The sequence below is a fragment of the Aedes albopictus genome, chromosome 1 (assembly GCF_035046485.1).
Source record: "Aedes albopictus strain Foshan chromosome 1, AalbF5, whole genome shotgun sequence".
NCBI lineage: Eukaryota > Metazoa > Arthropoda > Insecta > Diptera > Culicidae > Aedes > Aedes albopictus.
In genome coordinates this window covers 63,848,915-63,866,735 of record NC_085136.1, presented here as the reverse complement: position 1 = coordinate 63,866,735, position 17,821 = coordinate 63,848,915, and positions in this window count along the sequence as shown.

Here is a 17,821-nt window from a genome sequence, read left to right as displayed (position 1 = left end):
GATGGGGCCGAAGTAATCGATCCCCACGTGTGTAAAGGGACGTGCAAACGCTGCCAGTCGAGCCGGTGGAAGATCAGCCATGATAGGCGGACGCGGAATGGCACTATCGTTCTTGCATCGCTGGCATCGTCTTCTGATTTTTCCGTAGCATACCCGAAGTCGTGATATGTTGTATTTTTGTCGTAGCTCGTTTACGACAGTTTCGTGGTTGCAGTGGTGGTACTTTTCATGATAGTATGCAATGATTAAGGTGGTTAAATGGTGGTCGCGCGGTAGAATAACGGGATTCTTCGAGTCTTCGGTAGAGAACTGACACAGTCGTGTTCTACCCCGCATTCTGAGGACGCCTCGGGCATCCAAGAAGGGAGAAAGCCGATGCAGGGTGCTTTTCTTTGGCAGTGGCTCTGATGGTGCACTTGGAGAATTCTGCGCTTTTTGTAGAATGGCGATTTCCTCGCGAAAAGAGTTATATTGCGCAAGTCGCTGCAAATAAGCTTCGGCTTTGACCAGTTCTTCGGCGGTAAGTGGACAAGTAGCGGTTGGTAATTTATTTAGCTTGCGTCGGCAGTTTGCAGGAAACCGAAATAAGTCACACGGAGAAGCTGCTTCCAACTGGAGAAATCGGTCACGTCAAATATTGGCTCTGGTACTTTAAAGTGTGCTAACAAATTTGGTCGAAGCTCCGTTGTTGTTGAGGAGTCGTTGAAGGAAGCACGCGGCCAGTCGGACTCAGCACACCACAGGAAGTCCGGCCCCTTGAACTATCTGCTATTGGGACTCAAATCTGGCCAGCCTACCCACTTGGTCGCGTCGTCAGCTACATTGTGCTTGGTGGGTACCCAGCGCCAATCACTAATCTCGGTGGTTTCAAGGATCTCGCTCACTCTAAATGCCACAAATTGACTGTAGCGCCGATGATCTGAATTAATCCAGCAGATGACGTCCCGGGAATCAGACCAGAAAACACGACTGTAGATTGGAACTGACAAGGACTCAGAAATTGTTTTGGCCAGTCTAGTTCCAATGACAGCCGCTTGAAGCTCCAGTTTTGGAATAGATGTAAACTTCAGTGGGGCCACTCGTGTCTTTGCCGCAACTAGTGTACACTCAACGACGTCATTTTTATGAAAGCGAAGGTAAGCCGCTGCAGCGAAGCCATTTTCGCTCGCATCGACAAACACATGAAGTTGCATATCATAGGCGATGTTTAGGGAGATGTGGCTACGGAAGCATCGTGGAATATTTGTTTGCTCTACTTGAGGAAGGATCTGCAGCCATTGTTTCCATCTTTCAAAGGACACGTCCTGGATTGGTTCATCCCACTGTACTCCGGAACGCCAGACTTCTTGCAGGAGAATTTTCAAAAACATGAGAAAGTGGGCGATTAATCCTAATGGGTCAAATATCGTCATGAACACCCGAAGGATCTCTCTCTTCGTGGGGCAGCGTTGACCGTTCAACAGACTCTCATCGTACCGATTCCAGCCGATTTTGAATGTGAAGGCATCTGATTGTGTGCACCACCACATTCCCAGTACTTTTTCCGTGGCAAGTTCTGATGAGAAATCGAGGCTTTTCTCTGCAACGTGCTCTCCTCGCAGTGCCTCCAAAACTCAACTCGAGTTACTCACCCAGTTGCGGATTTCGAATCCACCGTTTCCGTGCACTAATTGCACTTCTTTTGCGATCTGGATGGCCTTCTCCACAGTCTCGATACTCAGAAGCATGTCGTCTACGTAGTGCTTTTTTGTTATGGCTTCCATCGCTTCTGGGTACTCCTGGGAATGACGCTCAGCGTTGACGTTTTTTACGTACTGAGCGCAGCTCGGCGAACAACAAGCTCCGAAAGTCATGACGCACATCACGTAGGTCCGTACTTCACCGGTTTTGTCCGTCCAGAAAAAACGTTGACAGTGCTGGTCCTCCTCTCGAATGTTCACCTGGTGGAACATCTCACGGATGTCACCTGTTAAACCAACTCGGTGTTCACGGAACTGCAGAAGAATGGACAACAACGAACACAGCTGGTCCGGGCCCTTCAAAAGTGCAGAGTTAAGAGATTTTCCGAAGGTTGACGCTGCAGCATCCCAGACAATCCTTATCTTTCCGGGTTTATTGGGATTTGTGACCGGAAAGATCGGAAGGTACCACACACGTGATACTGGTTTGTTCAGCTCTTCCCTGGTGAGCTGACGAATATATCCCTTTTCCAAATAGTCGACAATTTTCTGATTCAGAGTATCCGCCAACTGTGGGTCCTTCCTCAACCGTATTTCGAGGGAATGATGACGGCGAAGGGCCATAGCATGATTATCAGGAAGGCGCACGTCATCGGAGCGCCATAGTAGCCCTGTTTCATATCGACCATCCTTGAGTTTCGTGAGTGACCGTAGAAGAGTCTCGGCTCGTTGATCGTCAGTTGACAGAAGTATGTTCGTCGGCTTCGTTATCCCAAGGCTGTCCAAAGAGAAATACTCCTTCATTTCTTGGTGTAGGATATTGTCCATGCTGTCACTTTGCTGGCGTTCATGAAATGCACATTGTACTACATTAGGAACAACCTCCGTACACCCTCCATACACGGTCCATCCTAAACGCGTTTTCGATGCGATCGGGTGATTCAATTCTCCTTCTCTGCTTTGTAGTACTAAGCCAACGAAAGCGTGCTTCAGACCTATGAGGATTCGTGGCTGAGCGGACTGATATGAGTCTATTGGAAGTCCACGAAGGTGTGGGTATAGCTGTGATAATTCCTTCATATCGATTGTCTGGTGAGGCAACAACAGCTCTTGAACCGTCCTTACGATATTCAGACTAAACATCTTGGTTTGGTTTCGGATTCCTCCAATTTCCAGGCTCACAACACGGGAGTTGTCTTCGTTACGCTCCTTTCCACCAGTCCATCTTAAACATAGTGGACTGATTGCACCATCAAGTTCCAAAAGCTTTGCCAATCCATCATCCAGCAGACTGAGCTCCGAACCTTCGTCGAAAAACGCGTATGTTTGGACTGTTCTACCATGACTCCTCAGCACTACAGGGAGATATCGAAAAAGAACAGCCGAAGTTTTTGTACGGTGAATATTGCATCCGTGACCATGACTTGTCTCCGGCTGTGACGACACAGAAGTTGAGTTCGGCGAAACTGTAACTGTGGCGCTTTGTTGTGTTCGCGGCAGATCGTTGTGTAGTAATGCGTGATGTTTGAACGTACATCCGTTTTGGCCACACTCTTTCGTGTTGCAGTTTCCATTGTGGCGGCGAAGACATCTACGACACAATCCGAATTCACGCACAGCAGCCCAGCGTGCATCACGTGAAAGTTCAAGGAACTGTTTGCACTTATCGGCAGTTCTACAACTGCTTTTACAGATCGGGCACCCATCGTTGATACGATCTGGGGGCGTTGTGGCGTTGACATTGCTTGACGTAGCGGGAACCGGTGAGAAGGTTTCCGGTGGAGATTCCAGATGAGCGTTTAAGAAGGCATTTCCCTTCTTTGGTGAACGAGTATCAATTCGAGTTTGCTTTTGATCTGTGATAGTCGTAGGAAACACAACTGTGCTGGTGGCCTCTGCGAGGGAATAGAGGAAGTTCCCGAGAGTCGCCAGGTTGACTCGAGGTACAGACATACGGTAGCATGCCCAATCTAGCTTTAAGGTTGGTGGAAGCTTGGCCACCAGTTGCTGCAAAAGCGAAACATTGTACAAATGATCCTCTAGACCACAAGCATCCACTGTTGCACAGAAGTTCTTCACGGTAACTGCGAAATCCACCAGTGTCTCCAACTTGTCCTCCCTCGGAGCTGGTAGAGCATTGATTTTAGCCACAAGCGATTGCACAATGGCTTCAGGCTGCCCGAACATCATCTTCAGGGTTCCTATAACTCCGGGCACGTTTGCAGGGTGCATTAGTTGGCTTTTGACTGCCTCGTATGCTCGGCCTTTCAAACTCCTCTGCAATCGTATAATGTTTTCGTCATTCGTGAATCCGCACATCGATGTGGTGCTGTTGAATGACGACAGAAAGATCGGCCAATCCTCAGGATTGCCGCAGAAAGGGGGCAGATCTTTAGAGATTGCCTGGCGTGCAGCCAGCTGCGCACGAGTAGGTCCGTGTCGAACATTCTGATGGCGTGACGAAGGATTCTGGCTTACAGAAGTAGCTCCATCGTAGTTTGGCGGAACTGTATGGAATCTGGACGAACGAAAGAGGGAACCGTCTCCGGGATTGGGCATAGGGATGGAACGTCTACTATTTCTGATATTGACAGGATTGGCCAGCACAGAAGATTGTCTGGGACGCGCAACCTGGGAGACCCTGTCCACGTTTGAACTGTTTAGTGTTGAACATCCACGAGGAGAGAAATTGGCAGGAGGTGGTTCAACTAACGATTGACTTCGACCGCACTCGTTCACGTCCTCGATCCAGGCATCCACTCGGTCAACTCCATCCGCTCCTGATACCGTGTCTGACTGGCATGTCAGCTGCCTCAAGATGTCGTACTTCTTGTTCAGATAACTACGCTGCTTTTCCGCTTCCAATTGCTCCAGTACTCGCTCCTCCTCCAACCTTTGAAGTTCGAGTTTCAGTATCGAACTTCTGGAAGAACCGTGAGAGATCACTGAGAACGTTCCTTTGGCCGAACGATCCGATATGGATTTCGGCTGCGACGACTTCTTTATTACTCCTTTGCTTGGCGGCCCATCCGGAGGGTGCAGTGTATGCTGTTGGTCCGACGGGATGATTGGATTTAACGACTTGCTTTCGTTTGCTGCTTCCACTTGCTTTGGAGTCTTGTCGGAGGTTGACAGGATTTGTAAAGCCCTGGTAACTGTATCGCAGACAGCACAGCTCCAACTCTTGTTTTCAATCTCCTTGGTGACTCCCACGCAGGCGAAATGATGCCACTTGTTGCAGACGTCGCACTGGACCATTTCATCAGTCTCTGGACCACCACACACCTTGCATGACTTACTCGGCAGAGTTACGTTCGCCTGTTGCTCTGGTGACTGGACCCTTGTAACCACCACTGGCACTATACCACCATAAGCACCATCTTCCACTTGATGCGCACTTTGACCACCACTACCGCCGACTTTTGCAACCGACCGCGTTCTCGTCGCACCGGGTCTCACCACCGGTCTGAGATTGCTATGGCTAGACATTCTCACGTTAAACGAAATTTATAAGCTGTTGCTTGACTACCGGACCGCGGGGATTTCTTTCGTATCAATAATCTCCAGAGCAAATTTGTGTTGGCTCTATATTATGAGATTATAAATTTCCTACACAGGACGGTTTGAAATGGGTGAGATGGAATAACAATTTAGATTCATAGTCTAAGTCCGTCTAATGTTAAGTTACAGCCTAAGAAGTATTTGTCTAAAGTCACTTACGTTTAATATCCGTTTCATGTAATCAGTCCGGTCGTTTAGTCGAGCTTTTATTTATTTGTTTGAAATCAGGGACGGCTGTGGAGGTTTTAAGTTAAATTTAGAAGACATTCTAGATATTTGACTCTTGACATTTTAGCAGCTTACCAAAAATTCAGGCTTGTATAATTCGGGTCGAGCAAGCTCTGTTATTGAACTGATTGAGCCATAGAGTTCACGTTTAGGCACTAAACAAGACAAATTCATGTAAATTTAGGCATGATTTCAATAATATGTAGGTTACCTTTTAGATTATTTAGCAAAATATAAGTAATTCACACAATTATAAATATTAGTTCAGGAATTATAACTAATTTAAGTTTGGATTCACATTCAATGTTTACGTAGCTACACTATGATGCATGGATTCTTGCTTTTCAATTTTGCTACTCACGAATAGTGACAGCGGTAGCTAAACCACAGAGAACAGACATTTAAGCTCGAACAAAAATACATCGAAATCGTGTGTAAAGGATTTAAGTGTACCTCAACGCCACCAACGGAGACTGCCCCACATATAAAGCCGATTTGACCCCACGATGGCAGTGTTCATCGTTAAAATACACTAGCCCACAAAGCGACACGAGCGCCAAACGGCCAAAATCGGCGAGCATTGGAAACAAATATGACAACACAACAATGTAAGTGATGGGACGCTAGCGCCGCGCAACGGGAGCATAACCACATACTTTGATATGACCGTTACAAAGTTTTACACAAGGCAGAAAGCAAAGATAGACGTCTGTTCTCTGTGGCTAAACAGCAAGCACGAAAGACCATCACCTTGCCGTAACCCTCTGCGAGATTCGATGAGACTCGAGAGTGTCCCTGATACTCGAACTACGCACATCACTCGATCCATCGTCGCCTTGATCAATCGTATCAGTTTGTCCGGGAACCCGTATTCGTGCATAATCTGCTATAGCTGGTCTCGATCGATTGTATCGTACGCCGATTTAAAATCGATGAACAAAGTGTTGTTTTGATTGACATCTGACGTTTCACTAACTGACCGTTGCGCTGCCGGCAATCTAGTCATGGTTCGTGTAATTTTACTGGAAATGAAGCTGGAATCTGTGTCATTTTCCACAATAATCCAATTAATGTTCACGTTTACAGCACCAGTGACAAAATATTAGATTATAATTGAGTTTATGTCACAGTAAGTTACGTTCGTTACATCAATTGCGTCATCTTTAATATTGAAATTTTCGTAGTGTGTGGGGTGTCAGGAGCGTTTCAGGAAGTCTCAGGGTATTCAAGGGTGTTTCAGGAGATTTCAGGGGGTTGCAGAGGCGTTTTAATGGGTCTCAGGAATTTCAAGTGGTTGCAAGGGTGTTCCAGGGATTCTCAGTGGGTTTCAGAGGCGTTCCAGGTGTATTCCAGGAGGTTTCGGGAGGTCCCAAGGGGTTCCCAGTGGAGTTCCATTGTGTTTCAGAAGTGTTTCTAGAGATTTCAAGAAGTGTTCCAGAGAGCTTCAGAGGCGTTCCTGGGTTTCTCAGGGTGTTTCTAGGAGTGTTCAGGGGTTATTAGGGGATTTCAGAGGCTTTCTAGAGAGTCTCACGCCTACGGCAAAAAACTAACAAAATCTTGTATTTTGCCATATAAATTGAACTATATCTCAATTGTGATGTATTCGAGCAAATCTGAGCTTGGATTCGGATCCAGTTTTGCAAAATTTATCAGACACATAGGTGAGTTTGCTTTTAAGACAGACCAATAGTTTATTTTTATTTCGCTGAAGACGATGTGACCGAGTGAATCTACGTTCGAAAATGGATACATCGTCATAAATTACGCCTGTGGATATTACAAATATACTCACTGTGCAGCCTAAGGCCTGTACTCAAAAAAAAATGCACCACAGAAAATAGTGTATAACTTTTGATTGAACGCATCCAAACAGATGATATTTTGAACAGTTACAGTACAGTACGTGTAGATGATGCCATAAAAATTTCATAAAAATCGGTAAAGTATTGGCGAATATATCTCAGATGTAAGAAAATGAGATTTTAAGAATGTTGTGCAAACGAAGATTTAAAAAAAATCCTTTTTTACTCTTTTAGCTCTATAGTCGGAAATACCTAACTGTTTTCGATGAATTTTTTTCTGTAGGTAAAGTGTGTATATAAAAACATTATGAGGTAATTTCATTCAATTTGGTCTGATCTATAAAAAATGGTGGTCGTATATGTGGCCAAATGTTGCAATAATCAAACATGTTTTCTTTATTGTGACATTCAAAGTGTTCTAACTTTAAAAGTGTTCAACCAAAATGTCTCAAGATTTGACTGAGAATAGTTTATTATATAAGTTTAACGCTATCAAATTTCGATAAGAATCGGGGCAGTATGGACAGTTGTACAGTCCAAATAGTGCACACGGACCATAGCATTGTTGAAAATGTCTAAATTTACTCTGACGCGGATTTAGTTTGATTTCTAGAAAAAAAAGTGCCGAACCGATTTTGATGAAATTTTTAGCACTTAATATGCATTAGGTCGGGAACCTACAGTCAAATTTTCAGACAGTTTTACAAACTAACTGCAAAGTTATAGCCAAAACCATTTTTTTCAGTGGTGCACAAAATTCCAATAATCTCATTTTCTTGCGTCTGCGATATCTTTGCCAATACTTCACCGATTTTTTATGAAATTTTCATGGCATCATACACATGCTATACAGTAATTATTAAAAAATCAGCTGTTTGGATGCGTTCAATCAAAAGTTATACATTATTATGTTTGGTGCATTTTTTTCGAGTGCATTCCTTATAAGGGGTTTTCTCAATTTATATTCCATCCAGAATAATACACAACGTTCTATTTTGTTGTACCAAACCCATTTGATTATATATGTTGCATTAAAATATCACTGAATATTGCACAATAAAATGTCAGTTTCGTTTTTCGAAAAGCTTCTCACGGTATTGCTTTCTGGTTTAGTGACCCAGTTGTCATAATCCACGCTGAATGACCTGCGCTATTTGTTCTTTTTTTACCACTTCAAAATTGATATCATAAATAAAAAAACGGGACATCCCAGAGGAGAAAAAAATTTGATTAGATATTTACTTAAATTGTCAACATTGGCACAGACAAGCAGACGTAACACTTAGAACAAATTAATTAAAAATTCATCGCTCAGTTGCACTAGCACCAGCCGGTGGCGACATTGCGCGAAGCACTGAGCTTCGCAATATCGTCAACAGCAGGCGCTAGTGTGAAACGTCAAACGCGAACAGATACGATGCGCGTGCCTCTGGTTGTGAAAGCAACAACTGCGGAGATTTAAAATGATTGTTTAAACCGTGGGCGATGGAAATGTTGTCAGCGTTACGTCTGCTTGTCTGTGACATTGGCCTCTGAATGTTGCTATAATTCTACTGTTTTTTTTTTGCCGTTTACTGTGAACCTGTTCGTTGCTATAGAGGTAAACACATTCAAGCACGTTCCCTTTTTGTAGATGTAGTTGTGAAACTGTGAGGTACTCTCACCCCGGACGTTAGTTTTATCATTATTTTCCCTTTTTATCCAATTCGATTGGGTAATAGATCACCTCACGGTGAAATTCTTTCTCTTTCGCTCTTTCAGAGAATTAGAAAACAACAGGACCAGTGCCTGTCAAATTTGACAGGTGTTGGTCCTGTTGTTTTCTATTTTCCCGTAGGAGAGAAAGAGAGCGATTTCTTGATGATGTCACCATTGGACCATTGGAGTATACTTGCCGATGCAATCTGGCTAGCCAAGGGGTTTCCAACTGAATTGATTACTTGTCGCTACCGAAAAAGTTACTCTGATTAGTCACTGATTACTCTGATTACTATGATTACTCATTGATTGCCAAGATTACTATTGATTACTCAGGATAACTACTGATTACTCAGGATTACCTATGATTATCGTATGATTACAGCTGATTACTCATGATTAATTTCTTTAATTATACCGTTGATTACCTAGTTGATTACATCTGATTACCATTGATTACATCTGATTACTATTGATTATCTTGGATTATCATTGATTACTTCTGGAAGAACTCTTGAGGAACTTCTGGAAGAACTCTCGAGGAACTTTTGGAAGAATTCCCGAGGAACTTCTGGGAGAATTCCGAGGATTGCAATCGATTGTGTGGAAGAATTCCAAAGGAACTTCTGGGAAATTTCCGAGGAACTCCTGGAGGAATACTCAAGAAACTCCTGGAAAAGGTCCTGAGTAACTCTTGGAGGAATTCCACGGTAATTCTAGGAAGAAATCCCGAGAAACTATTGGAGAAATTCCCGAGGAACTCCGAGGGATTGTTTATAGAAACTGCCGGAAACAAATTTCTTGAATTACCAACTCTTCTCTCAAGACCCTCACGGTATATCTATAGATGTTAAGTTACTTTTTAAGTAACTTTTATTTCACCCAATTAATTATAAATAAATAAATAAAATAACGTTTCTTGCATGTTTAATCATTGAGCACTAACATTTCAAAAGCTCGTAACCGTTTTTGCAAACAGGAGTAATCACGCTCTTGTTTACAAAAAAAAAAAAACAGTTACGTGCTTTTGAAATTTTGGTGCTGAAATCACAAAATCCAAACAAAAAAAGAAGAAGAAACCCCGTATAAACGAGCTTGACAGGGCTCGACGTTCTAGCTTGACATCAGTCTTACATCAGTCTGATGTCAAACTCTGTAAGACTGACCGTAAGACTGATGTCAGACTGACGTCAAACTTACGAAATGCACTGGGTATAACCTTCTCTTCCCCATGGCGCACTTGTGTGAGAACCCCTGCGATAGCGTTGTCGCTTGCGTCCGTTTGGACCGTAAAAGGGAGCATAAAATTTGGATTGGCCATCACAGGAGCGGAAATAAGTTTCTGCTTGATGACCTGAAATGCATTTTCGGCTGCCGCGTTCCATTGCACCCCCTTTGGCTTATTTCTCAATAAGTCAGTGAGAGGTGCCGTGATTTCGCTATAGTTTGCGATGAACCTACGGTAGTAGTTTATCATACCGAGGAATCGACGAAGCTGTCTCACCGAATCGGGAACCTGATATCCAAGGATCGCTTGTACGCGATCTGGATTGGGCCGTAGCCCGTCTTGGGACAGAATGTACCCAAGATACGGCAATTATTGGCAGCTAAATTTAGATTTATTTATGTTAATGTATAAATTGGCTTCCCTCAAAACGCCTCGCAAGGTCTCTCAATTTGTGAACATGCTCCTCGAAGGTTTGGCTTACTATTACAATATCGTCCAAATATACGAATATTGCAGGTTCAGGTGCACCGTGGCTTTGCACACGAACCATCAATTTGCTAAAAGTCGCCGGACTATTCACCAGCCCGAACGGTAACCGAGTGAATTGAAAAAGTCCTCTACCTGGAACTGAGAAAGCCGTGTACTTTCTCGAGTTCGGACTCAACGGAATCTGTAGAAAGGCCTGGGACAAGTCAATGGTAGTGAGGTATCTTACTGCCCCTAAATGGCTAAGGATTCTGTTCTGATGTGGTAATGGGTATGCGCCTCGTTCCTCGGTCATTGCCCTCTCCAACAGTCCCGTTTCCTAATGGCCTCTTAGGCCACCCGTCATGACCGCCCAGTGGACGGTAACCAGTCCCTCTGGTGGTGGGTTTTTGCACTACGGAATGTAGCGTAATGATGGGTTCTTTTAGGGTGATGGAGCCTGATCTTGTCCTATGTAACCTATCGGGAGCTTTTAGCTGGGTGGAACCTACACTAATTACGAGTAGAACCTGCCATTTATCATTTTAACATTTTACGCAACACAAATCACGAAATTCTCGGTAACACTCACGACACAAAATAACCAACACTTACACTATCCCCCAGCTTGGGTAAAAAATATTTACAAAGTAAATATTTTTTATCTACAAATTATGTTAGCATTCACTGAGGAACTTATGGAAGAATTCCATAGGAACTTATGGAAGAATTCCCGAGGAACTTCTGGAAGAATTCCCGAGGAACTTCTGGAAGAATTCCCGAGGAACTTCTGGAAGAATTCCCGAGGAACTTCTGGAAGAATTCCCGAGGAACTTCTGGAAGAATTCCCGAGGAACTTCTGGAAGAATTCCCGAGGAACATCTGGAAGAATTCCCGAGGAACTTCTGGAAGAATTACCCAGGAACTTCTGGAAGAATTCCCGAGGAACTTCTGGAAGAATTGCCGAGGAACTTCTGGAAGAATTCCCGAGGAACTTCTGGAAGAATTCCCGAGGAGCATCTGGAAGAATTACCCAGGAACTTCTGGAAGAATTACCCAGGAACTTCTGGAAGAATTCCCGAGGAACTTCTGGAAGAATTCCCGAGGAACTTCTGGAAGAATTCCCGAGGAACTTCTGGAAGAATTCCCGAGGAACTTATGGAAGAATTCCCGAGGAACTTCTGGAAGAATTCCCGAGGAACTTCTGGAAGAATTCCCGAGGAACTTCTGGAAGAATTCCCGAGGAACTTCTGGAAGAATTCCCGAGGAACTTCTGGAAGAATTCCCGAGGAACTTCTGGAAGAATTCCCGAGGAACTTCTGGAAGAATTCCCGAGGAACATCTGGAAGAATTCCCGAGGAACTTCTGGAAGAATTACCCAGGAACTTCTGGAAGAATTGCCGAGGAACTTCTGGAAGAATTCCCGAGGAACTTCTGGAAGAATTCCCGAGGAACTTCTGGAAGAATTCCCGAGGAACTTCTGGAAGAATTCCCGAGGAACATCTGGAAGAATTCCCGAGGAACTTCTGGAAGAATTCCCCAGGAACTTCTGGAAGAATTCCCGAGGAACTTCTGGAAGAATTCCCGAGGAACTTCTGGAAGAATTCCCGAGGAACTTCTGGAAGAATTCCCGAGGAACTTCTGGAAGAATTCCCGAGGAACTTCTGGAAGAATTCCCGAGGAACTTCTGGAAGAATTCCCGAGGAACTTCTGGAAGAATTCCCGAGGAACTTCTGGAAGAATTCCCGAGGAACTTCTGGAAGAATTCCCGAGGAACTTCTGGAAGAATTCTCGAGGAACTTCTGGAGGAATTCCCGAGGAACTTCTGGAAGAATTCCCGAGGAACTTCTGGAAGAATTCTCGAGGAACTTCTGGAGGAATTCCCGAGGAACTTCTGGAAGAATTCCCGAGGAACTTCTGGAAGAATTCCCGAGGAACTTCTGGAAGAATTCCCGAGGAACTTCTGGAAGAATTCCCGAGGAACTTCTGGAAGAATTGCCGAGGAACTTCTGGAAGAATTCCCGAGGAGCTTCTGGAAGAATTCCCGAGGAACTTCTGGAGGAATTCCCGAGGAACTTCTGGAAGAATTCCCGAGGAACTTCTGGAAGAATTCCCGAGGAACTTCTGGAAGAATTCCCGAGGAACTTCTGGAAGAATTCCCGAGGAACTTCTGGAAGAATTCCCGAGGAACTTCTGGAAGAATTCCCGAGGAACTTCTGGAAGAATTCCCGAGGAACTTCTGGAAGAATTCCCGAGGAACTTCTGGAAGAATTCCCGAGGAACTTCTGGAAGAATTCCCGAGGAACTTCTGGAAGAATTCCCGAGGAACTTCTGGAAGAATTCCCGAGGAACTTCTGGAAGAATTCCCGAGGAACTTCTGGAAGAATTTCCGAGGAACTTCTGGAAGAATTCCCGAGGAACTTCTGGAAGAATTCCCGAGGACCTTCTGGAAGAATTCCCGAGGAACTTCTGGAAGAATTCCCGAGGAACTTCTGGAAGAATTCCCGAGGAACTTCTGGAAGAATTCCCGAGGAACTTCTGGAAGAATTCCCGAGGAACTTCTGGAAGAATTCCCGAGGAACTTCTGGAAGAATTCCCGAGGAACTTCTGGAAGAATTCCCGAGGAACTTCTGGAAGAATTCCCGAGGAACTTCTGGAAGAATTCCCGAGGAACTTCTGGAAGAATTCCCGAGGAACTTCTGGAAGAATTCCCGAGGAACTTCTGGAAGAATTCTCGAGGAACTTCTGGAGGAATTCCCGAGGAACTTCTGGAAGAATTCCCGAGGAACTTCTGAAAGAATTCCCGAGGAACTTCTGGAAGAATTCCCGAGGAACTTCTGGAAGTATCCCCGAGGAACTTCTGGTAGAATTCTCGAGGAACTTCTGGAGGAATTCCCGAGGAACTTCTGGAAGAATTCCCGAGGAACTTCTGGAAGAATTCCCGAGGAACTTCTGGAGGAATCCCCGAGGAACTTCTGGAAGAATTCCCGAGGAACTTCTGGAAGAATTCCCGAGGAACTTCTGGAAGAATTCCCGAGGAACTTCTGGAAGAATTCCCCAGGAACTTCTGGAAGAATTCCCGAGGAACTTCTGGAAGAATTCCCGAGGAACTTCTGGAAGAATTCCCGAGGAACTTCTGGAAGAATTCCCGAGGAACTTCTGGAAGAATTCCCGAGGAACATCTGGAAGAATTCCCGAGGAACTTCTGGAAGAATTCCCGAGGAACTTCTGGAAGAATTCCCGAGGAACTTCTGGAAGAATTCCCGAGGAACTTCTGGAAGAATTCCCGAGGAACTTCTGGAAGAATTCCCGAGGAACTTCTGGAAGAATTCCCGAAGAACTTCTGGAAGAATTCCCGAAGAACTTCTGGAAGAATTCCCGAGGAACTTCTGGAAGAATTCCCGAGGAACTTCTGGAAGAATTCCCGAGGAACTTCTGGAAGAATTCCCGAGGAACTTCTGGAAGAATTCCCGAGGAACTTCTGGAAGAATTCCCGAGGAACTTCTGGAAGAATTCCCGAGGAACTTCTGGAAGAATTCCCGAGGAACTTCTGGAAGAATTCCCGAGGAACTTCTGGAAGAATTCCCGAGGAGCTTCTGGAAGAATTCCCGAGGAACTTCTGGAAGAATTCCCGAGGAACTTCTGGAAGAATTACCGAGGAACTTCTGGAGGAATTCCCGAGGAACTTCTGGAAGAATTCCCGAGGAACTTCTGGAAGAATTCCCGAGGAACTTCTGGAAGAATTCCCGAGGAACTTCTGGAAGAATTCCCGAGGAGCTTCTGGAAGAATTCCCGAGGAACTTCTGGAAGAATTCCCGAGGAACTTCTGGAAGAATTCCCGAGGAACTTCTGGAAGAATTCCCGAGGAACTTCTGGAAGAATTCCCGAGGAACTTCTGGAAGAATTCCCGAGGAACTTCTGGAAGAATTCCCGAGGAACTTCTGGAAGAATTCCCGAGGAACTTCTGGAAGAATTCCCGAGGAACTTCTGGAAGAATTCCCGAGGAACTTCTGGAAGAATTCCCGAGGAACTTCTGGAAGAATTCCCGAGGAACTTCTGGAAGAATTCCCGAGGAACTTCTGGAAGAATTCCCGAGGAACTTCTGGAAGAATTCCCGAGGAACTTCTGGAAGAATTCCCGAGGAACTTCTGGAAGAATTCCCGAGGAACTTCTGGAAGAATTCCCGAGGAACTTCTGGAAGAATTCCCGAGGAACTTCTGGAAGAATTTCCGAGGAACTTCTGGAAGAATTCCCGAGGAACTTCTGGAAGAATTCCCGAGGACCTTCTGGAAGAATTCCCGAGGAACTTCTGGAAGAATTCCCGAGGAACTTCTGGAAGAATTCCCGAAGAACTTCTGGAAGAATTCCCGAGGAACTTCTGGAAGAATTCCCGAGGAACTTCTGGAAGAATTCCCGAGGAACTTCTGGAAGAATTCCCGAGGAACTTCTGGAAGAATTCCCGAGGAACTTCTGGAAGAATTCCCGAGGAACTTCTGGAAGAATTCCCGAGGAACTTCTGGAAGAATTCTCGAGGAACTTCTGGAGGAATTCCCGAGGAACTTCTGGAAGAATTCCCGAGGAACTTCTGAAAGAATTCCCGAGGAACTTCTGGAAGAATTCCCGAGGAACTTCTGGAAGTATCCCCGAGGAACTTCTGGTAGAATTCTCGAGGAACTTCTGGAGGAATTCCCGAGGAACTTCTGGAAGAATTCCCGAGGAACTTCTGGAAGAATTCCCGAGGAACTTCTGGAGGAATCCCCGAGGAACTTCTGGAAGAATTCCCGAGGAACTTCTGGAAGAATTCCCGAGGAACTTCTGGAAGAATTCCCGAGGAACTTCTGGAAGAATTCCCCAGGAACTTCTGGAAGAATTCCCGAGGAACTTCTGGAAGAATTCCCGAGGAACTTCTGGAAGAATTCCCGAGGAACTTCTGGAAGAATTCCCGAGGAACTTCTGGAAGAATTCCCGAGGAACATCTGGAAGAATTCCCGAGGAACTTCTGGAAGAATTCCCGAGGAACTTCTGGAAGAATTCCCGAGGAACTTCTGGAAGAATTCCCGAGGAACTTCTGGAAGAATTCCCGAAGAACTTCTGGAAGAATTCCCGAAGAACTTCTGGAAGAATTCCCGAGGAACTTCTGGAAGAATTCCCGAGGAACTTCTGGAAGAATTCCCGAGGAACTTCTGGAAGAATTCCCGAGGAACTTCTGGAAGAATTCCCGAGGAACTTCTGGAAGAATTCCCGAGGAACTTCTGGAAGAATTCCCGAGGAACTTCTGGAAGAATTCCCGAGGAACTTCTGGAAGAATTCCCGAGGAACTTCTGGAAGAATTCCCGAGGAACTTCTGGAAGAATTCCCGAGGAACTTCTGGAAGAATTCCCGAGGAACTTCTGGAAGAATTCTCGAGGAACTTCTGGAGGAATTCCCGAGGAACTTCTGGAGGAATTCCTGAGGAACTTCTGGAAGAATTCCCGAGGAACTTCTGAAAGAATTCCCGAGGAACTTCTGGAAGTATCCCCGAGGAACTTCTGGAAGAATTCCCGAGGAACTTCTGGAAGAATTCTCGAGGAACTTCTGGAGGAATTCCCGAGGAACTTCTGGAAGAATTCCCGAGGAACTTCTGGAAGAATTCCCGAGGAACTTCTGGAAGAATTCCCGAGGAACTTCTGAAAGAATTCCCGAGGAACTTCTGAAAGAATTCCCGAGGAACTTCTGGAAGTATCTCCGAGGAACTTCTGGAAGAATTCCCGAGGAACTTCTGGAAGAATTCCCGAGGAACTCCTGAAAGAATTCCCGAGGAACTTCTGGAAGAATTCCCGAGGAACTTCTGGAAGTATCCCCGAGGAACTTCTGGAAGAATTCCCGAGGAACTTCTGGAAGAATTCCCGAGGAACTTCTGGAAGAATTCCCGAAGAACTTCTGGAAGAATTCCCGAGGAACTTCTGGAAGAATTCCCGAGGAACTTCTGGAAGAATTCCCGAGGAACTTCTGGAAGAATTCCCGAGGAACTTCTGGAAGAATTCCCGAGGAACTTCTGGAAGAATTCCCGAGGAACTTCTGGAAGAATTCCCGAGGAACTTCTGGAAGAATTCCCGAGGAACTTCTGGAAGAATTCCCGAGGAACTTCTGGAAGAATTCCCGAGGAACTTCTGGAAGAATTCTCGAAGAACTTCTGGAAGAATTTCCGAGGAACTTCTGGAAGAATTCCCGAGGAACTTCTGGAAGAATTCCCGAGGAACTTCTGGAAGAATTCCCGAGGAACTTCTGGAAGTATCCCCGAGGAACTTCTGGAAGAATTCCCGAGGAACTTCTGAAAGAATTCCCGAGGAACTTCTGGAAGAATTCCCGAGGAACTTCTGGAAGTATCCCCGAGGAACTTCTGGAAGAATTCCCGAGGAACTTCTGGAGGAATTCCCGAGGAACTTCTGGAAGAATTCCCGAGGAACTTCTGGAAGAATTCTCGAGGAACTTCTGGAAGAATTCCCGAGGAACTTCTGGAAGAATTCCCGAGGAACTTCTGAAAGAATTCCCGAGGAACTTCTGGAAGAATTCCCGAGGAACTTCTGGAGGAATTCCCGAGGAACTTCTGGAAGAATTCCCGAGGAACTTCTGAAAGAATTCCCGAGGAACTCCTGAAAGAATTCCCGAGGAACTTCTGGAAGTATCCCCGAGGAACTTCTGGAAGAATTCCCGAGGAACTTCTGGAAGAATTCCCGAGGAACTCCTGAAAGAATTCCCGAGGAACTTCTGGAAGAATTCCCGAGGAACTTCTGGAAGAATTCCCGAGGAACTTCTGGAAGAATTCCCGAGGAACTTCTGGAAGAATTCCCGAGGAACTTCTGGAAGAATTCCCGAGGAACTTCTGGAAGAATTCCCGAGGAACTTCTGGAAGAATTCCCGAGGAACTTCTGGAAGAATTCCCGAGGAACTTCTGGAAGAATTCCCGAGGAACTTCTGGAAGAATTCCCGAGGAACTTCTGGAAGAATTCTCGAGGAACTTCTGGAGGAATTCCCGAGGAACTTCTGGAAGAATTCCCGAGGAACTTCTGAAAGAATTCCCGAGGAACTTCTGGAAGAATTCCCGAGGAACTTCTGGATGTATCCCCGAGGAACTTCTGGAAGAATTCCCGAGGAACTTCTGGAAGAATTCTCGAGGAACT